This window comes from Amblyomma mixtum, chromosome 10 (genome assembly GCF_055824585.1).
Source record: "Amblyomma mixtum isolate Tamu chromosome 10, ASM5582458v1, whole genome shotgun sequence".
NCBI lineage: Eukaryota > Metazoa > Arthropoda > Arachnida > Ixodida > Ixodidae > Amblyomma > Amblyomma mixtum.
Window position 1 is genome coordinate 162,774,309 of NC_143021.1, and position 25,122 is coordinate 162,799,430.

Consider the following 25,122-nt stretch of genomic DNA (forward strand, 5'->3'; position numbering starts at 1 on the left):
TATTGTTGAGAAGCCGCGATCAGATTGAACGGGAACTGGTGGAAGCCTATTACATCAGAAAAAAAGGAGATAACTGCATCAGTGATTCATCTCTGATACTTCGCCGATCTGAAATGGTTTTCTTAGATAGATTTCTGTAATCGCCTACCTTTGGATTTCTTTTTGTGTTCTCTGGTATCCACGTGCTTGTGATTCGTACAGTGGCGCTTGGGTAAAGCGAAGGTATATTAACGGTCTACGTCGAATAAAGCCTGTTGTTAGTAAGCGCTCGTCCCTGTCTACTTCTATGTCCGTGTCTTTTTTGCGCCCCTGTGTCCTCCTGAAAAGTTATGCAGAAGGTCACTCTCAACTTCACATTCATAGAGCCCTGGGAGTCCTCAAACCCCTCCTGGTGTAGTGGTGCTGCGGTTAAGCGATGCGCTGCTGCCCTGCGATGATAGATGCTCTCAGCGGTGGACTTAGTGCGGCTCAGGTTGTTCTTCCCGAACGACCAATCAATAATTTAACAGCCACCTGCCACGGTGGGCAGTTCGCTCAATATCCGATTGGCAGACTGTGATGGCGCCGTAAGGTCACGTGACCTAGGTGGCCCGCCTGCCTCCTAGGTGGCTCTCTGGGGACCATAGAGTTTCTTACCATTACCTAGAGGGAAAGCTGGCGGCGCTGCACTTGAGCCACCATGGACGCTCAATGCATCATGGGCCGGTGAGCTACTTGGTGCAAGACAGTTGCATCATTACGGGAACACAGAGTGTCGCTAATGAGATGTTTCATTCCGACAACGCTGTTCGTGTTTGCGCAGACGACTTCGGCGCGAACGCAGTGTGTAAAAGCCATAGTAGCGAAACCGCAACAGCACACGACGCCAATAGAGACTTTTCTTTTCCGAAATGCCATTAAAAAAAACCTTTCAATGTGTTTAAAGGGCAACTCCGGCGATTTTTCAGCCATTTTAAGTTAATGGCGGTTTTGTGTTCCTAAGAACCTCCTGTAATGTGTACGATACAAGGTTTTCAAAAGCAACCGTAAAATAATTTTTAAACAGCAAAAAACGCGAAACTCGAAACCGAAACCGCAAAACCGAAACCGGGTTGGTGCCTTCGTGCGGTATTGACTGTGACGTCACGAGCGGGTTCGCCGCGCTGTGAAGTCCCCGAAGATATCACAACTGCCCTGATCCGCGCTGTCGACATGACTGAAAGCGCGGAGGACAGCTTTTCCGAGACCAGCGAGTCTTTAGAATACGACTCATTCGACGATTTTGGACAGGATGAGTCGCCTTTCAGGTATGATCCACCGCCGCGCGAGCCAGCCGGGTCACACCACAGGCCGCGTCACTTGCAGCACGGAGACGGTCTGAACTCGGAGAAGTGATTACTTGAGTCATTTCTCGTGCATGCATTTGTGACAGATTCGTCAGAACAAAAGTTAGAGATGCTCCCGCCGACAGCTGTTCGTGTGGCCAGTGCCGGCCGACCCAGCCTGATGAAAGAATCTGCTGCCGGAACGTTGCCGCGGTGCAAAACGTCCTTACAGGGGCATGCATCACCAACAGTCCTCTCTGCGAAGCTTTGTCTCGACGGCGAGCTTTTGGAAGTGAGTTCACGCCAGCTACAGTTCTACAATCCAACATACCGCTTCCTCTTGACGGCCGCGCTTCGTTTAGCTGGTCGCTGCGATAGACGGTTGTACTAGAATAACGTTGGCACAGAATATGCCTTCAAGCGCCAGTTGAACGAAGCCTTAGCGAGTCCAAAGCTCTCTTTGAAGTACACGCTGTCTTCATAGCAATCTGGCGCGAAATGTTGCGAGCACAAGCGGGAATGCTTCCTCGGAGACCAGTTGACACGGCGGACAGCTCTCACCAACTTGTCGCGAAGGTTCTTATCGCTAGGAAACCTACGCTAGATCACGCCCGTTGTCACAGATCAAGAATTTGTGCACCCCACAGCAAAACAGAAGTTGCCGTGGCCCATCACTCTGGCGTACACATCACATCAGGCAGGTTGAGATGGCGTGAAATTGCACAGGTGGTCGAAGTAATTCCTGAGCTCTCCACTACGGACCTCTTTCTTCCTTTCTTCTTTCACTCCTCCCTTACGTCGCGGTTCGGGTGGCCATTACTGCGTCATTTACTTTCCTCAAAACCAATGTTCAGTTTTCCCCTGCACTGCCAGCGCCAGCGCGCGCCCAACCAGCTTGACACACCGCCCCGCCAGTGACGTCACAGAACAGGGTGGCCTGTAGAAGTTGCTTGATCAGTGGGTGCCGCTCGCGTCGAGGAGCGCTTGTCTTCAAAATTCGCTTGCGGAAAAACTACGCCGGTTTCAGGTGCGAAATTTTACCTGAGGCATCAGACTATCATAAAGAATACAGACTTAAAAATTCATTTCAATCGATGCACATCGAAAAATCGCCGGAGTTGCCCTTTAAGCAACAAATTTTTTAGGCATATTTACTTTGAAAAGTGGGCCTGTTAAGCACGAAATATTAGTTTTTGTAGTGTTCAATACATGGCCAATAGGAGAGCTAGCCACCTTTCATTTTGGACAAACTTTGCATTGACACGCTCTTCTGCTTGTTTGTTGCAATTTATACACAGGATATTGAATGTTAGGGCATTGGTAGTTATCGAACAGCATTATTTTTGCATTATTTTTTGGCCAAAAGCTGAAGTTCTGCAGTCGGTAGCTCACCGGCCCATGATGCTCTGAGCGCCCATGGTGGCTGAAGTGGTTTTGAGGGGTCTCCACGCAAACTCCCATAGACGGGGCGCCAGCTTTCCCTCTAGGTAATGGTAAGAAACTCTATGCTGTGGACCACCTGCCAGAGCCATGCCGTGATCTCTCGCTCACAACGCCGATGCCAACAACGCCGACACCGTTTCTTCTGCTGAACGGGTCCTTTAACGCTATCGCGTTAAAAAAGCCTGCTAAACAGTGGCACTCTAACTCGGCTACGTTAGTATAACTAGAATGGCGCATTTTATAGTCCGCGAAAAGCAACAGAAGCATATTTGCTCTTTTCACCGCATGTTGACTGATTTGGCGTTGTTTCATGACGCGGCGTGTCATTCGCATGCTTATGCGCTAGGGTATTGGTCCGCGAACAGGTATTGGTCCACAACCAGAGCGTTATTTTGGCTTCGTTCTGGCCAGTACGCGTTATCAGCGGAAAAAGGGTTGCACAAGTCTCAAAGAAACAAGCTCGAGCGCGTCTTCCCGTGCCCACTACACGTAGTTTGCGGGGGAGATGCATTTTGTGTCTCCGCAGTCGCGTCCAATTCAATCAGATGCGCTGCTCGTCAACGGATTAGTGAATTTGGGATACACCAGCAGAAACTGTCGAACGATGCAGTGTGATGAAGATCTTGAAAATAATGTTAGTTTTATGAGGTTCAATATGAGCGACGATCTTAGTAGGCGCGTTGTAAAAGATAGAAGTAAGCCTCTGTATGCGGCAAGAATTTCTGTACTGTTTCAGCGGTGCCTGATGGGCCAATAATTAGGTGCAGCACTCGCATCCTCTACTCCGACGCTGAAGTGGACATCCCTCTGGAAGCACATTCTACGCGCCAGAAGACGCACCCCAGTTCTACATTGGCCCCGAGTCCGAGTTCGTCCTTCCATGGCCCGCACATTCCCCCAGAAGGCCGAACTTTCCTTGAGGGCAGGTGTCTTCCCTTCATGCTGGAGTCGTTCTCTAGTATGCGGCGGCCTGACTGTTCGGCTCGAGTTCGAGGAGCTTCTGCTTGTCCCGCGCTTCTGACGGCGCAGCGTAAGAAGGCTTTACGCAGGCGCACTGATCGGCACGCGATTGAAACAGTGGTTTGCATTCTTGGATCTTGACTGTTCTTGCCGTACTACCCCGCCGCGGTGGCTCAATGGTTATGGCACTCGGCTTCTGACCTGAAAGTCGTGGGTTCGATCCCGGCCGCGGCGGCCGAATTTCTTTGGAGGCGAGATTCTAGAGGCCCGTGTACTGCGCGATGTCAGTGCACGTTAAGGAACCCCAGGTGGTCGAAATTTCCGGCGTCCCTCATAGCCTGAGTCGCTTTGGTACGTTAAACCCCAATAAAACCAATAAACCGAATCTTGCCGTAATGGCTTCATCCTATTCTACGGGGCATTTGCCGCCGAAATAGCGTTGTTCGAGAAAGCAGTGACCCAATCGTGGGCGGCGAAGAGCTCACGTAACTCAGCTAGTTGGAGCAATTGCTACTTGCGATCTTATGTGATTTTCTGGCTCATGCAAGCTGTGTTACTCGTAAAAATATCATAATTGCTGCTTTCAGACACCAAGCTTTAAATCTAAAAAGGTTTATAAAGAGTCCCCCTTTGTTTAAAGAGTCCTTAGTCTCTCTTTAAACCCTACCGAACACTGCTGAGTGTGTAAAGAAAAGAAGATGAAAAGATGGATAATTACAGTAACATATCGCGCCCCCTCCCTGCTAAATTGTGCTTACATCCTTTTAATTGATTTTTGGGTGTTGTATATATCATTTTCAGATTACATTTGTTGGAATGGCTAATACGGTATTTTTTCTATCTGGTCTCCATTGTATGCCCGCTGCGTAATTAAAGTGATTGCTAAAAAGTAGGCTGATTGACAAGAACAAAAACCAAGTATATCTAATGACATTTACTTTCATTTGTCTTTCTGGTAATTTCCAATTCTGCCTTTAAATCAAAGTGACCAGTCATCATCATCATCATCGTCAGCCTGACTACATACACTGCAGGGCAAAGGCCTCTCCCTTGTCTATCCAGTTAACCCTGTCCTTTGCCAGTTGCAACCAACATATCCCCGCAAAGTTCTTAATCTCATTAGTCCACCTAACTTTCTGTCGCCCCCAGCTACGCTTGCCCTTTCTTGGAATCCACTCCGTCACCCTTAAGGACCAGCGGTTACCTTGCCTTCGCATTACATGCCCTGACCAAGCCCATTTGTTCCTCTTGATTTCGACTAGGATGTCATTAACCCGTCTTTGTTTCCTCACCCACTCCGCCCGTTTCCGATCTCTTAAGATTACATCTATCATTTTTTTTCCATAGCTCGCTGCATTGTCCTTAACTTAAGCTGAACCCTCTATGTTAGACTCCACGCTTCTGCCCCATAGGTGAGTACCGGTAAGGTACAGCTTTTGTATACTATTCTCTTGAAGGTTATTGGTAAACTGTCATTCATCATCCGAGAGAACCTCCCATATGCGCTCCGCCCCAGTCTTATTCTTCTAGTTATTTCCTTCTCATGATCCGGATCAGCAGTCACTACCTGCCCTAAGTAGACATATTCTCTTACTACTTCCAGCACCTCGCTACCAACTGCGAACTGCTGTTCCCTTCCTAGGCTGTTGAATATTACTATAGGTTTCTGCATGTTAATTCTTAGCCCCACCGTTCTGCTCTGCCTTTCTAACTGATTGATCATGCTTTGCAGTTCTTGTCCTGAGTGGCTTAGCAAGTCAATGTCATCAGCGAATCGCCGATTACTTAGGTGCTCTGCATTAACTCTTATCCCCAACTCTTCCTATTTCACGCCCCGGAATACCTCCTGTAAGCAGGCAGTGAAGAGCATTGGCGAGATCGTGTCTCCCTGCCTGACACCTTTCCGTATTGGAATTTTATTGCTGACTTTATGGAGAACTGCGGTAGCTGTGCAATCAAGATAAATATCTTCCAATATTTTCACATAACACTCTTCTACATCCTGATTCCGCAATGCCTGCATGACATCTAAGGTTTCCACTGAGTCATATACTTTCTTGTAATCAACGAGGGCTATATACGGTAATCAATGAGGGTATATAGCAGAACGGTGGGGCTAAGAATTAACATGCAGAAAACCAAAGTAATGTTCAACAGCCTAGCAAGGGAACAGCAGTTCGCAATTGGTAGCGAGGTGCTGGAAGTAGTAAGAGAATATGTCTACTTAGGGCAGGTAGTGACCGCAGATCCGGATCATGAGAGGGAAATAACTAGAAGAAGAAGAATGGGGTGGAGCGCATTTGGCAGGTTCTCTCAGATCATGAATGGTAGCTTACCAATATCCCTGAAGAGAAAAGTATACAACAGTTGTATCCTACCGGTACTGACCTATGGGGCAGAAACGTGGAAGCTAACAAAGAGGGTTCAGCTTAAAGTTAAGAACAACGCAGCGAGCTATGGAAAGGAAAATGATAGGTTTAACGTTAAGAGATCGGAAGAGGGCGGAGTGGGTGAGGGTACAAACGCGGGTTAATGACATCACAGTTGAAATCAAGAGAAAGAAATGGGCTTGGGCAGGGCATGTAATGCGAAGGCAAGATAGCCGCTGGTCCTTAAGGGTAACGGAGTGGATTCCAAGAGAAAGGAAACGTAGCAGGGGACGGCAAAAGTTAGGTGGGCGGATGAGATTAAGAAGTTTGCGGGGATACAGTGGCGGCAACTGACAAAGGACAGGGTTAATTGGAGAGACATGGGAGAGGCCTTTGCCCTGCAGTGGGTGTAGTCAGGCTGATGAAGATGATATATAGGCGTTGGTTATAGTGTGCGCAGTTCTCTATCGCAAGAACAAATATCGAAAGCGACTAACCCGGCAGCCTTTCACTTGTGGTGAAACCGTTCTTCCCTTTTCACTGGGTTGGTCCAAGACTTGTCCCCGTTCGTGGCCAATCAGGCACAGCGCAGAATGTTATCTCATTCTTCGCTATATTCCTGAAAGTGGCACTATCTGGTGTATGGAGCACTCGCGGCATCACGGGTTTATGACGGTTCAGTCATAACGTCAGTCCTAACAGCCAGTCATACCAGACAAAAGTCAGGTTCAGTCATGACAGTCATGACAGTTCAGTACAGCGCTGTTTTTGCGGGCCGCTTTCACTGGAGGGAAAGGCCCGAAACACGCATCCGTGAATAGTTTCCCCGCAGCCGTGCGTTCGGGCAAGACGCGTGGGTGAAACACGTAAACAGAGCACCGCCGGGCTCCCCCCGAGGCTATAACCGCGTCGACTGTTAGCGGAGCGAGACGCAAAAGCGCTCGGCCGAAACAGTCCTCTGCAGGAGTCGACGGTTCCCCGCCTGAAGCTGGTGCTCCTTTCCGCCGCAGGTTGCCCCCGAGCGGCCGTAACGAGCCCCCACGTCGTCGTTACCAGCCCAGCACCCGTCCCATGACACCCGGCGCTCGCTGTGTGCAAGAGGGTCGCCACCCGGTCGTCCGGCTGCTAGGCGAGCCTACCACGGCGGCCGCGACCTTCGCTGGACAGTGGCGACCTCGTCTCATGCTGGTCGCCTAGCACTCGCTCAAGGTGGGTGTCGTGCACGTCTCGTGCTCCTTCTTGCGTTTTGATGGAGGCGAAACGCAAGAGGCGCCCGTGTGCTGTGCGATGTCAATGCACGCTAAAGATCCCCAGGTGGTCGAAATTATTCTGGAGACCTCCACTACAGCACCTCTTTCTCTCTCTCTTCTTTCACTCCCACCTTCCTCCCTCCCCTTAGGGCGCGGTTCAGGTGTCCGCCGAGATACGTGAGACAGATACTGCGCCATTTCCTTTCCTCAAAAACCAATTTATCCATCGCTGCGGCTGAGCCGTGAATCCGCTTGTCCTCAGTAATGCCAACAAGAGACGCGAGCTTAACCCAAGCAAGAAATAATGAAGCCATTTGCAAGGGTTAAAGACGCTCTCAGTATTACGGTTGGCTGGTTGGTATGTTGATTGGTTGGTTGTGACTGAGAGAAGGATGAAAAGGAAATAGCACGGGCCTGCCGACTGGCTCGAGCCGAGCCACCACCGCTGCCAGGTGCGCGTAGAGGAGAATTAAAAGATAAGAAGGAAGAGTGGAAGAAGAGACGCGCGTCGCAACAACTGCGTCCGCCGATGCGAAGACGCTGGCTGAAACAACAGATGCCCTTTCCAGGATTACGATAAAAGCGCCATTTGTGGAATGTTCATGCAGCCAGGCATGTCGGTCAAACTATGAGATGATGCATTGATATTTAACGCACAAAGACATTGCTGTATTAAAGGTAACAGAGAGCGAGAAAATAGGAGAGGGTGAGGAAGTGTAAATTGCTTTTCTAGAGAATTGCGTCACTGGAAAAGCTAGGTGTTTGTCTACAAGAATACGCTGTAAAAAGTGAGCTAAGGATGTAAAGGTGAAAACAGAAGCCGGCAAAAAGAATGTGAGGTAAATACAGAAGTTGGAAAACAAAAACTTGGAACGCCACGTCACTCTCGCGAAATAATTAGTACGTCTGTCACTGTGTACGACGTCATGTCTCGCTGTTGTGAGCCTACCCGCGAAAACAATGACACTGCAGTTTCAGTCTATCAAGTCATAGCGGAAATCGGACATTACATCGAGGCAAAAAAAAACAGAAACAACGTCGCTCAGCTATAGATCACGCAGAACGAGTTCGCCATATGGACTCAATGCAACGAACATCTCTGCCCCATAGCAAAATGTGACGCCCAGACGAAGTTCCCTCGTCGAGACTTTGTCTAGCAAACTGAGCCTGTCCCTCGACCGTTGTTCATTTTGCTTTGCTATGTGCGAGTGCCAAACGCTACAAAGGACTCCAAGAAAACATGTTTGGATAAGAAGTTATTTCTCGAGCAAAACGAATATACCTCACATGTCTGGCAGTATCATCCGTGCCGCGTTCTTCCAAAATATAACCGTTCCGTCACTTCCACAATGGAGGTCGCAGGATGTTTTGATGTCGGCTCCAAGAGTTTGTCCCGCGAGATAGCTGTTAGAGCTCACTGCGGATATTTACACTAGTCTGGAGTTGTTGATCGGCAACTCACTGTTTCTTCTTTCGTAATACCTCCGATGACGTCTCCCACTTTCACTTCCCCGTAAAAATAACAACCGCGGCTATAGATCCGTTTTTTCTGAACTGCGCATAAACTTTTTATCTAAACAGGCAACAGTCGGCTGGCGTACCTAAATAAACGTTCGTGTGTTTACAAGCACTTCCAGAAAAAGTGACTGAAGGCGAAATTTTCAATATATCTTAGAAATAAGCATCGCAACCAGAAGAGCACCACATTCAAGAAATCCCAAGCATAGCCCGAAATCGCAGGCACACACAGTGACGAACAAAAATAATCTCGACGCCAGGGCTTCGTCGCAAGTGTCTGGTCAACTTTGTGCAAATTTGATAGTATCCCCCCCCCCCCCCCCCCTCTCCAGGATTCACTATTGGCCTAGATTTTAGAATAGACAAAAAGTTCTAATGTAGCATGTTTGCGAGCTAGCAGTTATGGGAACAGTGGAGATTTTAAGACCGTCCCTCGAGAACAGGAAAACCGTTTCAACCAAGGAAGACAAGCATAAAATACTAGCAATGATTGACAGCCTCCCCATTAATATCGTGAACCTTCCTGTCTAAACGGTTATGTGTCCTGCCTAGCAGTTTATTCTCCTGCCTAGCTACAACATAACCGTGGAGCTAGACAAGGTATGCGAATCTAGATGGAAACGTGAATTTTAACAAAAATACCAGACCAAGAGTCTCGAACCGAAATGAAAAGATATAATTAACAGAATTAAAACATCAGAAGCATAAGGAAAAAAGTAAGAGTAAATTTAACGCGGACAAAGTCAAGCAAGCACGTGACCACGGAGGAAGCCGGAAGAAACCAAACAGAATAGCTGCAGGTATATCGTAGAGACCAGGCGTGCGTCGTAAAAATCATACGGCAATAGCGTTAGCAATTTAGATACGAGATTTAAATGTACCAGATAAATCCTAGACGAATTTTCTACATAAGCCAAAGTAATTGCCGCACCAGCCGCGCAAACAGCGAAATAGAGAGAATAGAGCCTCTTCTGGTAACTAAAGAGGGTCATGAGAGACTCTCCAAGTGGTATTGCTTATGGGTTTGCTGGAGTTGCTATATATATTAGTGGTCTGGTGTTCACCTACATGACATTCTAGTAGAATCATATAAAAGCAATCCGAACATTACGCGTAGAAAGTTGGGCTAGTTGGTTGGTAGTACTATTGTGATACATTCCAGCGGCTAAAAAGACACGGACGAAGGTAGACGAGACAGGACGAAAGGCCGGCGTTCGTCCTGTCTCGTCTACCTTCGTCCGTGTCTTTTTAGCCGCTGGAATGTATCACAATAGTCCGAACATTACAATCACACTACGTTGGATACCTGGTCAGCCGGGATCGAGGGAATTGAGTTGATTCATCGACGGACCCGAGAAATCAACCTCAAGGCGTCTTAGCTCCCCTGGAGAAATCCAACGTCAGTGGAAGACGCCACAACATACAAAAGAGCAAATAGCTGAACAATACTAGAACACCATGAAAAATCGCACAAATTTACCCAACCTCACCTGTCACTGAATTCGGAACAATCACACGTCCTTCGTATAGTTCGGACACACTCTCTCCTCATCCCATTAATGCTCCACAACTGGGGATGGCGTGATACAGCTCGCTGTCCCAGCTGTCAAGAGATCAAGGTTGGAGTGCTTGGCTTCACTAGGACTCGGCAGATCATCAGCGGGCCGTGGTGGAGCAGGCGCTCTTCCTTAGTGCTGGCCTCAAATAAAGTTTTTTCCTCTTTCCTCCGGGCGGTACGAATCAGAAAACTGACAGGAGAGGATTGACTGGTTCCAGATTTATTGAAGAACGGCAAATCGATTGTGGTAGCAAAAAACATGGCATAGAATGCTTAATTCATTACGGCTTAACGTCAGCCGGGCGTTGAAAAGGCTGAAATTACACTTATCTACATAGGAAAAGGGCGGTGTTACACTTGAAAACTAGTTAGGATCTTATTTCGTTGTGCTCGCGGTTATGTGCAATCACTTGCACCACAGGAATATGTCATAAAGACGTGGTTAATGACGTAGGCGAATGGCGGCTGAGGTTCTGGTAAAGTTCCGATACTAGGAAGTTTACAGAGAGAGGATGCCCACCGCTGACGTAGAATAGGGTAGCTTGAGGACAATGGGGCTTTGTTTGGCAGAGCAGTGCTGACGATTACTTTGTAACCGGACATAGGCGCCTCCAACATCTTCTACCCTTTTCCATGCATCAAGATTGGCGTCTATTCGCCGCATGCGGTTGATATCGAAGTCTGCTTGCTATTGGCCCACCTGGGAGGTTCGGCACATCATCCCAGTTGCTAAGAGCTCTTCTTGCCAGGTGCTAAGATATGACATGCAGCAGGTGCTACGGTGTTAGCTGACGAGAACTCAACAGGCTCTCTTCTCCCCTCTGTTTTTTTTTTAAGCGGCAGTCTTTGCCACTGCTTTGATCACCGTTCCCCCATGCCGTCGCTAGACGCGGGATACCTTCCCTGCTTCTCCAACGCAGCTTCTGTAGCTTCCGCCACCGTCGCGCCGTGTCTGAGGGTATGGGAAAGTGACCGTCGTCGAAGAAGCATCATTGGTTTTATTTTATTATTGATACGGACTTGAAAAGAGATGTTGCTGCCTGACCTGGCACCGGTTGCTCCTTTCTGCATAAGGATATAAACAACACTGTAACTGGTAACATATACATAACAAAACACTGCATACAATGCAGAAAATACAAGCAACACGCCAGAAAGGCTGACTTGAAATGGAAGAGAAACTATATATAGAGATCAGACATAACCGCTGTAAAAAATTAATAATCTGTTGTGTCCCCTTATTGCTTTTGTGTGTGTGCGCCCCCGCGTCCTCCTACTAACGACAGTTCGCATCCTCCTCCTAACGACCACTCAATCCTCCTCCTAACGACCACTCGCATCCTCCTCCTAACGACCGCTTGCCCCTCGTCGCACGCTGTCGCCGGATGCCCCCCCACGGTGCGCCCCCGCACCCTCCTCCTGTTCTGGGAAGCCACTCCCTGCCGTGGACGCTTCTCCACTCCCTCCTTTCTTCGGGCGGCCAGTTCGGCTCCTGCCTCGGTCGACGCTGGTCGCACCCTCATCAGCTTTAAATAAACGAAGTCTTAAAGTACCGTGTGCGTCTTTCGCTGCATTCAACACAGCGACCGGACACGACAGTGGCGACGAGAAAGTGGATTCGACCCGCGCTACGCAACGCTATTGACAAGCCATGGCTACGCGAGGGTTTCCCAATCAGATACCAGAGTTCAACGGCTCATCGTGGTCATCGTGGGTTGGACGCCTTCAGTTCTACTTTGAAGCTAACAACATCACAGACCCAGCCTTGAAGAGGGCCAACCTGCTGACGCTGTGCGGGGAGCAGACCTACGATACTGTCTGCGCCCTTATTCAGCCAAGCACACCAGCGGCAGTGTCTTACGACGACATCGTAAAAGCGCTGCAAAAGCACTACGACCCAAGGCCATCCGAGGTCTACAGCCGGGCTCGCTTCCAACGACGAGATCAACTGGGAGGAGAAACTGTGAGCGCCTACGTAGCCGCGCTCAAGAAGCTCGCTGCCGACTGCAATTTTGGAACGCTGTCGACAACAGCTACCGGGCAGGAGGGAGACGCAGCTTCTTCTGCTAACACCACCATGCTTCCCTTGGACGTGATGTTACGCGACAGATTTGTGTGCGGACTGAGTGACGAGTCACTGCAGCAGCGCCTGTTCGCTGAGAAGGACCTCACATTCAGCAAAGCTTACGACATCGCCGTTCGAGCGGAGAGCGCCGGTCACCAGCAGAGAGGGATTCGCCGGAACACCGAGCCGGTACACCAGACAAGCAACCAGGTGCGCAAGCCTTCTGTTGTTGTAAAATCGGTCAAAAAGGCACAACGCTGCTGGCGGTGTGACGACCAACACAACCCCCAGGGATTTCGATTCCAGTCAGCCACGTGTAATTTTTGCCACAAGCGAGGGCATATCGAAAGAGCATGCATTACGAAACGGAGACTTGCCAAGATAAAGTCACCTTCCCAGCCTAATCACAGCGTCAACGCCTCAGAGAATACGCCGCTATCTGATCGCCATGGAACAACATCAGCAACACCATCTGTGTTGTACGACCTGAACACCATGAATCTCGGCACGCGACCGAAGATTTTTACAGAAGTAAGCGTACATCACCAGCTGATTAAGTTCGAGGTGGACTCCGGCGCAGCCTGTACTCTGATCAGTGAGGACATGTTCCGAACTTCATGGCCATCTGACGTACCCGCCCTGCAACAAGACGACACGCACCTGCGAACGTGGTCAGGACAGAATCTGCCACTATTGGGCTCTGCCAACGTGCAGGTTAACTACAACGGCCAGACCCATACGCTACCTCTGCTTGTTGTGAAGGGCACAGGATCAAGCCTTCTAGGGAGAAATTGGTTTTCTCCACTAGGCGTGATGATATGCGGCAAACATCAAAACGCCGATGCGCTAAGCCGTCTGCCACTAGACGCAACTGTTGACGAACCATTTCCACCAGGAGACGTTCTGATGTTCGAAGCACTGCCAGAACCTCCGCTTACAGCAGGCACAGTTGCAGCATCTACGCAGAAGTGCGCAGCTCTCCGGCTAGTTTACACAGCTGTTCAACAAGGCAACGTGCATAAACTCAAAGGGGACAACTTCGACGCTTGCCGCAGGCGAGCTACAGAGTTGAGCACCCATCGCGGCTGCATCATATTTGGGTCCCGAGTTGTGATGCCGAGAGAACTACGCGCACAAGCTATGTCTCTCATCCACGCCGGACATCGGGGCATCGTTGCAATGAAAAAGTGTGCCAGAAGCTACATGTGGTGGCCTGGCATTGACAACGACATCGAAACAGTGGTGCGAGAATGCAAGCCTTGCCAGAGCAGCCGGAGCGCCCCGCCGAAAGCTCCTGTCCCAGAATGGGAAAAGCCAGACACACCATGGCACACACTGCACATTGATTTTGCAGGACCCATTGAGGGCTGCACTTTCCTTGTGGTCGTAGATGCCTACACAAAGTGGCTTGAGATAAGGCAAATGGGACAGACGACTTCGGCAGCAGTCATTGACAACCTCCGATCACTATTTGCAACGTTCGGCCTGCCGCGCAAGGTAGTGTCGGACAACGGAACACCGTTTGTGTCTGCGGAGATCCTCAAGTTTTATCGCGACAACGGGATCTCATCAGTTACATCGGCCCCCTACCACCCAGCGACAAACGGACAAGCCGAGCGCTACGTAGCCGAGCTAAAACGCGCCCTTGAAAGAGATCAGACAGGCTCGCTGCAGCGCCGCCTTGCGCGCTTTCTCTTCAAGCAGCACACGACGGTTCAGAGCACAACAGGCGAGACCCCCTCGAAAATGATGTTCGAGCGTGAAATGCGAACCCAGCTCACAGCCATCCTCCCCGAGCCAAAGGCAGAGACGTTCCGGGAAGAAAAAGCAATTCCGCGCTGCGGCACGCTTAATGAGGGGCAGCGCGTCCTCGCCCGACAGTTTCTGAAAAAGCCACGCTGGGAGGAAGCTACAATTGTCAGACGCATAGGCCTGCGCTCTTGGCTCGTCAACATACATGGCACAGTAGCACGCCGACATCTCAACCAGCTGCGTAGATTTACGACGCCGTCTGAGAGCTGTCCGCCAGCGGAGAGAACACGTGCACCATTTTCCCACATAGCCTGGCACCTCTTCCCGGAAGAAGAGACTTCGCCCAGGACAGACCCAGGAGACACAGCGAACAACAGCCAGCCTACAAGTGTTTCTCCCCCGAGCGCACAAAGCCAGCGCGCCTCCACGCGTGAGCGCCGACCCCCTGCACGATACCAGGCAACTTTCTAAGGGGGAAGGAAGTGTTGTGTCCCCTTATTGCTTTTGTGTGTGTGCGCCCCCGCGTCCTCCTCCTAACGACAGTTCGCATCCTCCTCCTAACGACCACTCAATCCTCCTCCTAACGACCACTCGCATCCTCCTCCTAACGACCGCTTGCCCCTCGTCGCACGCTGTCGCCGGATGCCCCCCCACGGTGCGCCCCCGCACCCTCCTCCTGTTCTGGGAAGCCACTCCCTGCCGTGGACGCTTCTCCACTCCCTCCTTTCTTCGGGCGGCCAGTTCGGCACCTGCCTCGGTCGACGCTGGTCGCACCCTCATCAGCTTTAAATAAACGAAGTCTTAAAGTACCGTGTGCGTCTTTCGCTGCATTCAACACAGCGACCGGACACGACATAATCCAAATATACAAAAATGAACAATAAACAGTAAGCATGTACAGAAACAAGTAACGATAAGCTCATAATACCCTCTGACTAATGATAACACACAAAAATTTGTTGGGCCGCCGCGGTAGCTCAGTAGTAATGGCGCTCGGCTACTGCCCCGAAAGACGCGGGTTCGATCCCAGTCGCGGGGGCCGAATTTCGATGGAGGCGAAATTCTAAAGGTCCGTGTGCTGTGCGATGTCAGTGAACGTTAAAGAAGCCCAGGTGGTCGAAATTTCTGGAGCCCTTCACCACGGCGTCTCTCATAGCCTGAGTCGCTTTGGTAAGTTAAATACCTGTAAACCAAACCACAAAAATTTATTTCCTGAGAAAGCTGTGAGCGTGTTACATTGAAGCAGCCAAAACGCAGCACTCATTGAAGACAACACAGACACTGTCAGCTCATTTTCACTTGCCAGTCGTGGTCGTTAGAAAGTAACTAAGAAACTGATACGATGATCCAAAGAAGAAAAAGAAGAAAAGAACACAAAGCAGGAGGAAATAACAAGCGGATGACGCGCAAAACGGTGGACGATACGTTAAAAGAATTCCGCCTTAAATAGAAACAGAAAAGCTACCGACGAGATAGAAATAAAGTGGCTGTTTGTGCTTGTTGGCGAGTGATCATGGTTAAAGAATGCAGCGCGAAAAGACAAGGACAAACGTGTGTTGTGTCTCTTTGACTCTGTTTTGCTTTTACACAGTTTTTCGGTATTGCTTTGTTTTGGCTTTTGTTCTTTGTTTCTGCCAATTGCCTCACGATGAGTGCACAGCAAGAGACGATAATTCATTCTTTTGTCCCTCGTTTATTTTGGCTCTTCCTGGTCATTTAGTCATGCAGTTGTTAGGTACCGGGGTGACGTTGCGTCGCCTCGATGTGCTGTTTCTTTGGTGTTGTGTTCGGCGCCAGTCCTGTCCACTTCTTCGTTTGTCCTTGTCTTTTCGCACTGCATTCTTTAACCACGACGAGATAGGTTAGCTGTTTTTTCCTGGCTAATTTCTGTTCACTTTGTCTTACCCTTAGTGCTGGCCATGCGTGGCACATGATCCTTGTAAGAGCGTTGCCCATTCGCATTTGCCCGCTCTTACCATAAACGCTTAGTCCGGTTTTAATTTTCTACTTCTGCTTCCAGCCCGGTGCTTCGGTTTTTATTCCATACCTGTATTAAATAATGTACCTGAAATAAAGAGCATCAAGTGGTGGTCGGTACCACTGCCCTTCTGTGCAGCATCTATGTATTTGCGCTGTGGAAAGCATTTCCACTGATGCTGTGAGTTTCGTTGAAATGGAAGATGAGCTTCAGTTAAAGCCCGAGGAATAAAATGGGGCTGAAAGTGGCGCTGTTTGGTTTTACATTCAAAGTTAAGTGACTCGGTTTGTTCAGGTGAGCGAAACAGGAGAGTGGCCCGCGACGGGGAAATCCCTTCGTCGGCGAATGCACACGACTGTAAGGCAAAAAGCAGAGATGTTTGATCGTGACAGTGCAAAACCGCGCCTAGAAGCCCGATTGTTCCTTGTTTGCACTTTGCGTAGGTTAACACACTGTAGCGCCGCCTATGAGCTGACTGCCAGTTATCAGTGGCGCTTCACTAGCGTACTAAGACGATGTTTGCAGCCCTTAGTGCTAAAGCACTTATACGCTCACCAACACCGACGAAGAATCTTGCCAACGTACAGTCCCCGTCAAAAGTATATAGCCCAAGGAGCTCGCTTCTTAGCCGTTTAGCCGGGCTCTCTAGAATATCTAGTAATCCAAAGGTTTGGAGGATTGAAAACTCGAAGCTTTTTATCGTTCGAGAGATTACGGTCGCTGAGTATGTATAACTAGGCGAGCTGAAGGCGTCAAATGCAAATCCCTTGGACTGCATACTTTTGACGTGAGGTTTACATACACTAACCTTATGCACGTACAGTCTTTGTCAAAAGTAACCAGGCTGCATGGTTTGCTTCTAGCTCGTACAGTGGAGCCTTACAGCTCCCCTGCAGCTGAAATGGTCGTTAAAGATAAGGACTGGGGGTCTTCTTAACTTCCAACCGTTTTTGATCTCTACAAAAGCCACAAGGGCTCCACTATACAAACTAGAAGCAAACCATGCAGCCTGGTTACTTTTGACAAAGACAGTACGTAAGATCTTGTGCAGCTTTCTAGCAACCCGAGTTACTACCCGAACTTACCTAAGTTACTCGGGTAAGCTCGGGTAGTAACTCGAGTAAGCTTGGGCGAGTTCGGAGGAGCGTCGCGCCATTTGCGCGAGAGATTGCTCAGGAAGAGTAAACCTGGGTCGCACAATCCCTACCGGTGGCTGTGATAGAAACATCCTTTAGCCAGTGCAGTGGAGCATCGCTTAACCGCTGCTCCACTGCGCTGGTAGTGGCATGAGGACTCGCCGCCATCTAGGGATGTTAAGTAGAAAATGACCTACTCTGTATATATGGTAATTAACCCACTGAAGATATCACGTCATACCCTTAAGGTGGAGCTTATGCGCCTTCCTATTGAAGAATGAACGCCTACATTCGCACATCTACTCTATTTAACTGCGCCAAACCCCTACCAATTTCATTACGCTCATGTTTGAGCAGTTTGCCTGGACTATGCGCAATGGCGTGACAGTTTGGTAAGCTGGGAGTTTTCGTCTAAACAGACCTCCGGATTCAAACCTTTTGTTTGGCGCATGATGGCCTTTGTTGCCTGTGTGACATTAAACCGAACGCAAACACCGACGGATTCTGGATATATGGGCGCTGTGGGGAGTTTCGCAAGTGATATCTTCAAAGGGCTCAGGCGAAAACAGCCTTCTGACAAGCGTTGGAGCATTACGCAGTGGCTGCCTGTGCAGACATAACGCAGGGTCTTCCTCTCGTGACGGAACGGGTTGTCCCCGCGGTCTCCCCAGCCGGCATCGCTTTTTCACCGACGCCGAACAAAGCAGCGCAATTAAAAACCCGCGAACAAAGAGGCCGGCATCCGCGGAAGAAGCGTTGCCACGCGATCCCAGAGGGGCGGTTCGTATTTTTAGCGCCGGCTGCGGCAACACGGGCGGCCGTGGCGGAACGATGCCCCGTTGGGCCCCGCCTTCGGCTCGTGCGGCGTTGCGCCCAGTCGTGGTAATGCCGGAGCATTGCGCGGCCTTTGACCGGAACGGAGGCCGGTGAAGAAACTTCACCCAGCCTGTCCCATGTTGAGGCGTCAGAAACAATCCCTGCATAGCCCACTGGGACGACACCGACTGTAATCTTCGTAACACACACGTGAGTCGTCTAAGAAAATGCTTATTCACTACCCCACTCCGCCGCCTTTGCCAAGAGCTGTCACGGAGCCAATCTCTCTAGGCAGAAGCGCATGAACAACAGGAAATAGCTGTGGAAGAGTGGCAATTGGTGGGCTAGTCGAAACACACATGGCAAGGGGGGCCCAGGTATTTTCCTGGACACCCCGTGCCATGTGTGGAAGGCCACGCTAGGAGAGCACACAGTAATTCTTGAAACGAGGCTAGTTGTTTACGCATATTATAATTTAAGTGCATGCGCTCACTTTGCTACATGACTAAACACAAAAGAGAACAGACACAAACGGCACACGAATACAGAGCGCGAACTTCAGCATGCCATTCGTAAGAATATGTGCATTGATTAAAAAAAATGGCAGTTAAAAGTCAGCACTTCGCAGTCTCGCGTCGTTCCTGGAGTTCCTCCACCGTGTCTAGTCTTGTTCCAAAGTAAGTGAGCTCATATTTTAATACAGGAAATCCCACAACCCCACGCTTTTAACTTTACTGAAATGGTTCATCATTGTCGGACAAACTTGGTTACCTCTAACATTCGTGCCCTGAGCGCGTGTTTCACAAACCTCAGATCGTACCGCAAAAGTCAGTTTCTCTCAAAAATGGAGCACGCTTCCAGTGAAAACCCCTGACGTCATCATCAGCCCCGTCACGCCTATCCAATCGATTAGCCTTGACCTGTACCTGCCACCTTTTGCCCGCAGTTTTTCTGATCCCATGTCCGGCTTGTTTCTGTACCGGCCCCTGACAGCAACCGACGAACACCTGCTGAGAGATAACAAATGAGTACTGCACTAAAACTTGCAATTCTCGAAAGCCGTTTCGAGAGCGGTCACTCGCGATGATTATTATTTAATATAAAGCTGCCGCGATGGCCCACTGCGTTGATGCTGGGCTGCTGACTCGAAAGACGCGGGTCCGAGCCCGGCTTCGGCGGTCGCATTTCGATGGAGGCGAAATTCTAGAGGCCCATGTACTGTGCGATATCAGACCACGTCAGAGAACTCCGGGTGGTCGAAATTGTCCGGAGCCCTCCTCTGTGGCGCACTCATAGCCTGAGCCGCGTTGGGATGTCAAACCCCCTATAAAGCATTTTATTTAATATAAACCTTGTTCAGCTCTTGTTAGCCATGCTATGGCGTACATTCACAACGTGTCCGGACAGTGCTTGGTAGAACCAGAGCCCTTCAGACTCTAGTAGGAGTCAGCAGCCAAAACATGATCCGTTCGCATGATCCTTTCGCACCACGATGGCAAGTGCAACCTCGCTTCCATCAGGGTGGCAGATCATGGAAACTGGCTGCATTTACTTGAAAAGATGTTCTGACATTTGAAGTGGCGTACCAAATCCCAGCGGGTTTGTTACGGGAAAAAAATTGCTTTGAATTCAAATCAGAATGCACGCGATTAATAAATTGAAAAATGTTTGAAAAAAAAGACAGCAAAATATTGTACCACCCGCAAAGGAGCAAAAGCGCGATTCTATTCCATACTAAAACATAAAAAAGGCGGCTCTGTCTGGATCATGGCTATCAAGAGATGCGTAGCTCATCGGGCGTCCCGTCTGTAAAACAAAACCTTCGTGCGTAAGAATATGTCAATCGGTTAACACTGCCTTAATGAAGACTACCTTTAACAGCTTGTTCGCAAAAGTTAGTGACTTTTTGTGACGGAAGTACAGCTAACTTTGTTTTAGGTAAAAAGAAACACGTATAGGAAAGATTAGCCTAAAAGTTGAACACCTTTAGGAAACGTGATTTTTTAGCCATAAAAAATAAAGATATCCTGTACTTGCCGGCAAGATGACCGAAAATATAAGATCTGAAAACGCGGATGACTCGAAGTGCAGCCCCTTCTCAATTTACGCCCGACGTGGATGCCCGCAGTCAAGCGCGATGCTCGGCGCTGGACGAGGTGGTCGTGAATTGCTCTGGCTCGACGAAGAAGTGGTGAGCTTTTTGGCGGCACCGTTTCTTTTATGAATAGTCACGCCGTGTCATAAAGGTTTGGTTTTATGGGGTTTAACGTCCCAAAGCGACTAAGGCTATGAGAGACGCCGTAGTGGAGGGCTCCGGAAATTTCGACCACCTGGGGTGCTTTAACGTGCACTGAAATCGCACAGTACACGGGCCTCTAGAATTTCTCCTCCAAAGAAATTCAACCGCTGCGGCCGGGATCGAACCCGCGTCTTTCGGGTCAGCAGCCGAGCACCATAACCACTGAGCCACCGCGGCGGCCTTGTGTCATAAAGGACTCTTCATAATATAACGTTATTATTATTATTACCTGAAGGCTCCAGCCGGGGCGGGGCAAAGAGTGGAGAACGAATGCATCGTAAGAACTAGTTACGTAACTGAGCGAATCAACATCATGCTTAGCAATTCTGGGAAATGTGTTTACAAAAATCGACTGATGTGCTTTCAGTGAGTCAAAAAACAAAAAACTGCAGCCTAACGATCGCCCATTAAGGGGGATTTGCAGGACGAGAAAGTAGCTTCTTAACAAAGAGCATATGGGGAGTTTGGAATAATGTTTTAAATCAGAATATCGCATATGTACGACCAAATAAAAGAAGTTGCACATTCCCGTCGCTTCCGATGCAGCCAACTAGAAATAAAGGTTCTTTGTTCGTTATGCACGGGAAAGTAGCTGTTTTGTAGCAGGAAGACATAATTATGTGCCTATCGGCCTGCACGTTTCCTGCATTTCCTTCTGTTTTGAAAACGCAGGATATTTTACGCGTGATAAAAAGCTTTACGGTCAGCGGCACCTGTAGGGAGTTAACGATGAACTGTGAGTGGTGTACGCCAGAGAGCGTGCAGGTTTTCTTATCCAGTTCTGTTTTCAAGCGTATAAGCTTTAGCGACGATGACTGACGATGGGAGCTCCGTTCGTTTCTTGGAAGGTCGCTGTTCGACTCCCATTTGTTCCTCGGCGACCACCAATGTGTCTCAGTGGCTGCTTTTTCTCTTCGCGGTGCCGTTCCTGACTTTGAGCTCCTTATCCTAGGACTTGTTTACACTTCGGTCAATCAAGCCCTTACTTGACGGTGAAAGCGCTCAAAAGGACAAGGACGACAGAAAAGGAAAGACATACAAAGCGCTTTGTATGTCTTTCCTTTTCTGTCGTCCTTGTCCTTTTGAGCGCTTTCACTCTTAAGAGGGAAAACCAACTCGTCCAGTGAATTCCATTATTCAAGCCCTTACAAAAAAGTTTTAGACAGCCTATAGAGTGTCTATATTCTATAAAGTCTATAGACTGTCTATAGACAAATCCTAAAGAACAGTCTATAGGCAGTCTATAAAATATGAGTAGACAAAAAGCAATATCTATAGGAAGTCAGTAGAGTCAATAAGAAGTCTATAGACTGTCTACAGACCATTTTTTAAGGTAGGAACGGAGGCTGACCCTCTACGGCTTCTTCCGCAGCGAACTGAAAGGATGCCGCCGGCCTGTTGAAGTGCCGCGTGAACGGACCGACTGTGTTCTACGGATCACTCAAAAACAGACGCCTAAGAAAAGTTGGACTGCGCGAATTGGAGTCGGACAACAAGCAAAGAAGTGAATAGAACACCAGGGGCGCAAACGCCGCCAGTGGTGATCCAAAACTGAACCAATTAACCCGCAAGAACGTTCTACTTAAGCCAGCCGCCGAAGGACCGTACGAAGCCGACGTGAAAGGCGGGGCAAGTCAGATTGGCTGCTGTCTACGACGCCCCACGTGCTTCCAGAAATATGTTTGTAAAACTAGTATTCGAAGTTGAAGCACGAACACAAGGCTTGAACTCCGTCAAAGACGATTTCAGTAGCCTGGCCAGCTCTGGTGGATCGGTGTGGGACCTATCTGCTTCATAAGCGGCTCTTCGAGGTTATTTAAATCGCCCATCTGGAGAACAGTGTTATTACATCAGAAAACATAAGATGCTGTTGACATGAAACGCACTGTCCAGTGCTTTCCTGGGGAACTCGTACAGGAGAGGCTGATGTGCTTGCGGCCACAGATACAGAGCTGGAAGCTGAACCGATGCTGAAATGCAGATAAATTCCGGACGCATGACCGGAAACAATGGACAAGTCACTGTTCGTAGCCGGAACAGTTTTTCATAATTACTTAGGCCAAACTCGCCTGTAGTACAGATGACGACGCACATTCTGAGTCGCAGCGACGATAGCATTGTCCGCACGCGCTGAATGCGCTCCACATATAAATGCATCTAAGCGAATCGTTTGAACGCTCTCGTCATTGTGGTCAAGGCTGGCGTATGGGAGGAGTCGAAACTCCTCTTTACGTTTTTAGCCTTTTACATATAATGTGGTCGACGTATTATTAGCACATTTTACACATCTTTCACACACACACACACACACACACACACACACACACACACACACACACACACACACACACACACACACACACACACACACACACACACACACACACACACACACACACACACACACACACACACACACGCACGCACACGCACACACGCACACGCACACGCACACACACGTTAACATAAAGAAACCAAAAAAAGAGATAAACGTACTTGGTTGCTAGAGGTAAAATGCGAAATTGAGAAACGCTTCATTTAGGTAAACATTTATTGCGAGTCGACGTTTCGGACAGACCCTGTCCCTTTTCAAGACAAGGTATATATACCAGCAGAAAGCGGGGAAGGGCAGACGGGGACAAAAGTGCAAGAGAGGGACAACAGAGTTGAATTCCTGCAAACCCTTTATTCAAGGCGCGCACTGCAGACACAAAACAGCGGCCTCAGAAGATGTGTTACTGAGTTCCGATTGAAATATTGTACGCACTGTCATCGAGGGAGCCATGGAATGAAGCAGAAAGAATATCGTACCCGCGGAAGAGAGACACAGATGCGAGCTTTCACGCGGTTATATAATCCTGTCGCTACACATCGCTTACGTTTCTTAGCCTGAATATCAGTTCTTGCTGCGAACTTTATTAGGTGGCTCAGTCACGCATAGAGCTTCCAGTGATGAAATCTCGGTGTTTCGTTGCGAAGCAACACTGTGCTAGTCGCCGAGCCATTTCGCGGAGCCGAGGAAAGGGCATACTGCGCATGCGCGACGAGCAGTGACGTCACAAGGCTCACGCTGGCGCGCCGACGCCGTCGCTGCGCGGGTGACTCAGAGGTGCCGCCGCCGCGCTCGCCAGTTGCGCATGCGCAGTAGCGGCGCATAGCTAGCGTGCCGGGGCCGCCGCCGCTGCCACGCGCTCTCCATCGCCTCAGACTTCAGAAAGAACACGGGCCTCTAAAATTTCGCCTCCATAGAAATTCGACCGCCGCGGCCGGGATCGAATACGCGTCTTTCGGGTCAGCAGCCGAGCGCCGTAACCACTGAGCCACCGCGGCGGACGAACGATAGTAACAATCTACAGAAAGATGTAGATAGTATTTGAGGTATGGTGCGCTACTTGGCAAACCATATTAAATGAGCGAAATGTTACTTCGTACGCTTTTCTAAAAAAAAAAAAGAACGGAGATTCTTCTTATTACTGCAGTGTTGTCAATACAGCCCTCACACGCGCTACTGAGGTTAGGTACGCAAGTGACTATTTTACGAGCAGTCTTAGTTGGCAGCATCGCATTTGCAAAGCTGCTGTAAAAGCAAGCGGAACATTAATCGTTCCAGCTCGAATTTTTTTCCCACTCTCCCACCATCACTGAATGACTAATGTACGTTACACACTGAGTTACATACGTGAATACTGCACGCGCTTGGGACATAGGACCCTTATCAAGAAAACTTGAAAGACAAAGTTAGGATGTTTGCAGAGCCGAGCAGCGCGCTTTACAATGGGCACCTTCCGCTGGCGTCTTACTAGAATCAAAAGGAGCTTAGGTCTTCCGACGCTCTTTAAGCTTAGGCGTTACCTGCGTCTAATATTTTTACATGACACGTTTTATAACGATACTGGCATTGACATGGCGCAGTATCGTTTGGAGCGACATCATACATCATATCGACACAGACAAACGTTTAGAGTAAGGGCGATCAGTGGGACAGCTAGCCTAATTAAATATGCCGGTTTTTTATTCACGAATAATTATTAATTGAAATGCCCTCCCCTATGACACTCTGTCTGAAACATCAAACGCAGCGTTTCACGGCAAGCTGTTTGACGTGTGGTACTGTTGTGTGTCCGCTTCTGATCTTGCATACAATGCGCTTGTTTTATTTATTCGCTTTTGTTTCCGGTTCAGCTCATGTTTTACATTAGAACTGTGATACTTGCACGGCAATGTCTGTCATCGCATTTATTTCTGTCTAGTTTTCTTTGCATTGCATTAAAAGAGTATTCCTCTCGTCTGCACTGTTCCGAATAGACATTGCGGTTTGGGTGGTGAACAACGCACAACAAGCGCTTGTAAGTGTGTTGTCTGGTCTTGCCCTCGTGCTTTGGTGCGAAAACACTACTACACGAGGTAAAATCGGCTCACCAAGTTTGTGTGAAGCTTGGACCTTGAGGGTGACGTTCGTCAAACTATGAACAAAATAAATACTGCCCCGAATAGGATTCGAACCCGTGGCGTTGCTAATAGATCAGTTTCGATGGCCACTGCACGAGAGCGCAATGCTATCGCCGCAGCCAATCACGCCTCGTGTTAAACATCAGCACACTCTCACGCTGTGCATTGCACAACGTCGTCTTCGTCATCTAATACTGCTTTCGAAGTGCGTCTACGCACCAGCGA

General features: G+C 49.1%; 1 protein-coding gene across 1 annotated transcript in view; it reads left to right on the forward strand.

The window, feature by feature from the left end:
* The window catches only part of LOC149327565 (protein stum homolog), a 246,846-nt gene that overhangs the window by 64,663 nt on the left and 157,061 nt on the right, over nucleotides 1-25,122 (forward strand). The window lies entirely within an intron of this gene.